Consider the following 5,253-nt stretch of genomic DNA (forward strand, 5'->3'; position numbering starts at 1 on the left):
GGGATCCTTATTGAAAGGTAAAAAAATCCTATTTTTCTCATGTTAATGTAAGTCCATGGGATCCTTATTGAAAGGTAAAAAAATCCTATTTTTCTCATGTTAATGGATGTATAGGCCTGAAACAACCCATATCTAAATTTTGATCCTTAAATATGCTCTACAAGATGACTTAAGCATTGATATCTTCTCAATAATGAATTCTAAATAATTTCATTCTCTATGAAATGTTTGGTTTTTGTAAAATATATAACTCCTTTAGATATTAAACATAAATTGTGCATTTTCTTGGATGTTTTCAGTGGCTCAGTGTATGGAGGTTTCTATGTATTTCCTCTGTGACTTTCATTCTTTGGTTCTTTTCTCAAATTAATAATAAGAGTGATTATAGATTATATCTTTTTTTTGAATGAAAAATCATGAAGTAATTCCTTTCTCTACTCTTAGCTATAAATCTTTAAAATTATTTCCATCTAATAGTAGATAAATCTAGTCATATGCATTATGCTTTGACCATAGGAACTTTCTTCAAGTATGTTGTTAAAAACCATCCATTGACTCCATTTTCCATTTGGTTGTCCAAAAATATGCACTTCATATAAAATCCTTCACAAAACATTTTGGTATGCCATTACTAATCCATAATAGCACCATAGACTTTAATATTTATGTTCCTAGCACATGGAAGACTTTAATATTTATGATAGTGGGCCACATGGTCAAACTGTGAAGCAGCTTGAGGAAGTATTTTATAAAGAGGTACTACTTAATCCATTTTTAATAAAAATGTTTTCATTTGATTAATAAAAATTTATTTTGAATGTTTTTTTCTTATTGAGGGTGACATTTTTGGCCTAGATATATGAACCATTGAGGTCAATAAGCCTATTTGGAAAACTAAGCAATGATAATCATCCGTAATCAAAATTATCAAATATAGCCATGATGGGAAAACTAAGCCTATTGCATCATATCAAGGGCTCAAGGGTAGATTAAGATTTTCTATAAAGCATTTTTCCTTTTATAAGGTCTTTAAATACCATATCAATGTAATAATGGGATGGGTATATTCTTAAGGTTTAAAAAGTCATAAAGATGTTGGAAATCATGATTTGTAATAAGTCTAAGGGACTAAAAAACCAAATTGTGGTTGGGATGGTAGTTCAAAAGGTTATTTTCAGTTTCCTTGGAAGGAAAGGGTCTATCAATTTTTTTAATGAGTGAAAATGAGCAGCATTGGTGGTTGTAAAAAGTGGATATTAATCAAAGTGGTTTTTGCACAAATAATTTTTTTTCTTTTGTATAATAGTCTAATTACAAACATTTTATCATATCATATACTTACTTCATGGTTATAAATCCCATTTTATTTGATGAAGGGGAGAATCTACTTTGATTTGGTTTTTGGATCACTCAATTCCATGAAGTATTGAGTAAGATATCTCAATTTTAGTGAAGGGCTATAAAAATTGCCATTAGGGAAACTTGAGAGACGTGAATGTAATATCTTTCATATTTTTATAGATCTAAGACAAAAATTTGGTTTAATGGTAGGGGGTAACATGTATCTAATCCTATTAGTGCTGCAGGTCTCCATGCATTGGATCGCACATGGTTCTAATGAAGGGAAGGTCTAAAATGTTGTCTCAGTTCAAACAGAGATACCTTGGTTTAGATTGCAGATCTGAATTTAGGAATGTTTGTAAGAGAAAAAATATATTATAAGCTTATGGAAATGTCAATTAATGGGTTCTAATTGCATTGGAGGAAAGTAACAGGGGGTTTATGTGATTCAATGACTGTATTATAGGATATGGTTGGCTCTCACAATAGGACAATGATTGTTTCCAAAATTAACAATATGAAATAATAGTTGGTTGAGGGATCAAAAAAACTCATATGAACTTGTAATTTTGGGGGATGGTAGGTATTTACATTACCTAAAATCTTTTTTCTTTCCAAAAAAATTAATTTTAAATTTTAAGGGTTCAAAAAATATGATTTGCAAAAACTATCCCAGAAGGATTGAATTTTTGACAATTTGAACAAATCAATCCAACAATCGAGTTTGAGAGTCATTTTCAATGTTCATGGAGTTATTAAGGTTTTTTCAACGTATTGAGAATACATTAATTTTATCAATTAATTATTAATCAAGGGGTTAATATGAATGGGTTGTCATAGGTAGTAGGAAAAACATGTGTTCAATCAAAGAAGCATAATATGAGATCTGCCAATGTGCAATCATATTTGGAAGACAATGCAATCAATGTTGTCATATGTTAGAAGAAGTTGTTTGGACATTTAATATCCAATGATGTTATGGATTGACCCTTCTTTTTAAGATATTGTGATGGTGAGTTTTTGACAAAACAAGGAAGAATGAAGAGTTTTGGAGAGATCGTGGGTAGGTCCATTACCCTCTGCATCATAAACCTAAGAGAATCTACAAGAATATCTCACAATAACTTTGAATTCCCTAAAAAAAAATATTAATACTCACAAATCTAAATTTGATATGTTTATTTACCCCAAACCAAATTTATATGCATAGTAGAACCATGAAAAATTCTATACCAAATAAGATCAGAAGCATTATCATATAACATATTAAGAACTTTCAGCTTCAAAGAAAATTATTTTGTAAAACACAAGATAATCCTGGGTAGAATTATAATTGTTCCACTGAATTCTGACTACATTAAACAATGGAGGAGAGTGGAAAAGGACAAGGCAATACTTTGATATATGGTATTTAGAACACTATGTGACAACTTAATATCATCAAAAACCCAATTACTTAAGATATTAAGATTAACAAGAAAACATTTCTAAAGAAAATTAATTGATTTGCTTTGATTGTGGTAAATGCGTCTCAGGCACAATAATAGAAGAAAGAGATGAAAAATTAGGAAGAAGCTTGTTGATTTATTATCTGAAATTCTAAGAGATCTCATGAATGAGAAGTTTGTGGCTCTTCCTATGATGGAAAGAGAATGCTTGAAAACATTAGGAAGTGATTGAAAGCTATCATAAAATATAAAAATCTATATACAGTCAATTTTTTAAACGTATACTTTACTATTTAAAAAAATGTCTTGGATATTTCATATATTAATTAAAATATCTATCTCTTCTTGTAAGAAATTAAAATAAATTTATACGAAGGTTTTCTTAAAATAACTATTTCATTGCTATCCATCAGTTAAAATGTAAAGATTTTGAATTCAATTGCCTTAAACATGCATTAATTGCCTCCATGGGATCACAATTTTCAAATTTCAAATCCTCATCAACAAAATTTGAAACCCTAGGAATAGTACTCAAATACAAATAATGATTATGTTGGGGAAGAACTTCAAGTATGTTCTTCAATTCCACTTCCACACCTATCATGACAGTTGATGGGGTAGTGATTTCAATGGTAGGAGCTGGTTTCTATACTTCCAACAAGGTTTTCAAGGTTGGTGCTACTCGTGTTTGTTTCTTGTTTTTCCTTTCTTTGTTCACATTGAGGCTACATTATTCATGTCTTTCTTAATTTATTTTACATTTGAGACTACATCATTCATTTTTTATGGTGCTATTTATAGACTGGGTCAAAACACCACTCCTCTAATTTTTTTTTTGTCAAATTGTCCAATCCTTTCAGTAATAAGATATCCAACATCAAATAATCTATGCATTACTCCTTGAAAAAATTGTCTAATAAGAGAATTGTTCCTCAAATTAGACTATGAAATGCCAGACTCCTTATTCTCTACTTTTAGAGTTTTACAAATAGACATGAAAAGAATGCTAAGAGTTGAAACTTCTTTGTATAGAAGAACAATATTGCCAACCTTGCATGGGTGACCTCACTTCTTAATGGGAGATCGAAAGCTTATATCAGCACCCCGTTCAAAGTTTCCCTCCATAGTCCCACTCTCTAAACTCTCAAATGTGTTGGCCTTCACAAAACTTTTAGTTGTGCCTATCCATGCTTTAATTTGATAGTCCTAAATGTCTTCTATCCTTTTAAGGGATATTTCAGAGAGCTTGCAAAATATTAAGTTGAATAAGCTATAAAGTGTATATAGGTTACCAATGAAGATTTTTATCTATATACTATATAGTATGACAATCATCAGCTTCATTTAAATTAGACTGGATGCATAACTAAGAGGTTACATAAAGTGAAACAAATGTTCCTTCCTAAAGAATTATTTTTAGTCAAACAAAAATTGAGCCTAAGAATAGAAATAGAGTAAACTAAAAACTAATTTCTAGGATTATTTCAAGGTATAAATTGAGGAAAAATTTCTCTTATGATTTAAACACAAACTTGATTTATCTTTCTCATGAAATGAAGATGGAAAATGTAACTAAATAATTATGCATTGTATAATGGAGTGGAAAGATATCAGGAGTAGTTTCATATCCACTTTTAGATTTCATGCAACTGTTGGCCTAATATTTCTTTGTTTGACATTAGTGATCTTCTCTTTTTTTATGTTATTGTTTAAGTTCTCAAAAATATTGGATAACTTATTGTATATTATTGTTTTCCATTGAAGGGTGGAATTGAGGCCTATTTCAAATGTGGACATGCCTTGGATAGAGTTGAAGTTGTGTGGACTAAGCTTTTGATTGGATCAAATGGAATATGGCTTGTTGTGATAAAATAAAAGGTTGGAGATCCTCATGGATACCTTAACATGATGGAATAGAATGCATGATTGTATAATCCAGATTGCAAGTAAACATTATAGTTTTCTATCAAGCTTGAATTAGTGAGTTTGTTTCTCATGCATTTTTTAATAAATTGAGTTTGATTTTGGTTTTAAAATAGGGAGAATATTTGTAGTTGAACATCTTAATATATTGTGTAGCTGGTCATGTATGTGTGGAATGACTCCTTTAAAATTTTACATGTTTGAATCATTTGAAATTATTATTTTTTCAAATATTATCTAATAAGACACAAGAATAACCTAAATCATTTTCTTGAAAGAAGAACTAGAGTGATAAGAAGCACTCTCACACTTCCTTTAAATCATTGCTAAAATTAACTACTTGGACAATTTATTTAGATTGAGAAAATCATCTAAAAGGCCTTAGTATATTTAAGTGTTCCTATTTCTTTTATAAATTGAATAAAAATTGATATCTGCAATCCCTGGATTTGTCCCCAAGACAATTTAGGGATGTCTTAGACATCCTTAGCCATTTCAAGGATGGCCATATTTACAAGAAAAATCCTACCTCTTTTGAAGG

The 5,253-nt window shown here is 29.8% G+C and overlaps 1 pseudogene; it reads right to left on the bottom strand.

Annotated features, from left to right (window-relative positions):
* Positions 1-3,198: 3,198 nt before the first annotated feature.
* Positions 3,199-3,914, bottom strand: LOC149568483 (uncharacterized; annotated as a pseudogene).
* Between the last annotated feature and the right edge of the window lie 1,339 nt (positions 3,915-5,253).

The sequence above is a fragment of the Cupressus sempervirens genome, chromosome 3 (genome assembly GCF_028749045.1).
Source record: "Cupressus sempervirens isolate cs-2001-9-10 chromosome 3, ASM2874904v1, whole genome shotgun sequence".
NCBI classification, from domain to species: Eukaryota; Viridiplantae; Streptophyta; class Pinopsida; order Cupressales; family Cupressaceae; genus Cupressus; species Cupressus sempervirens.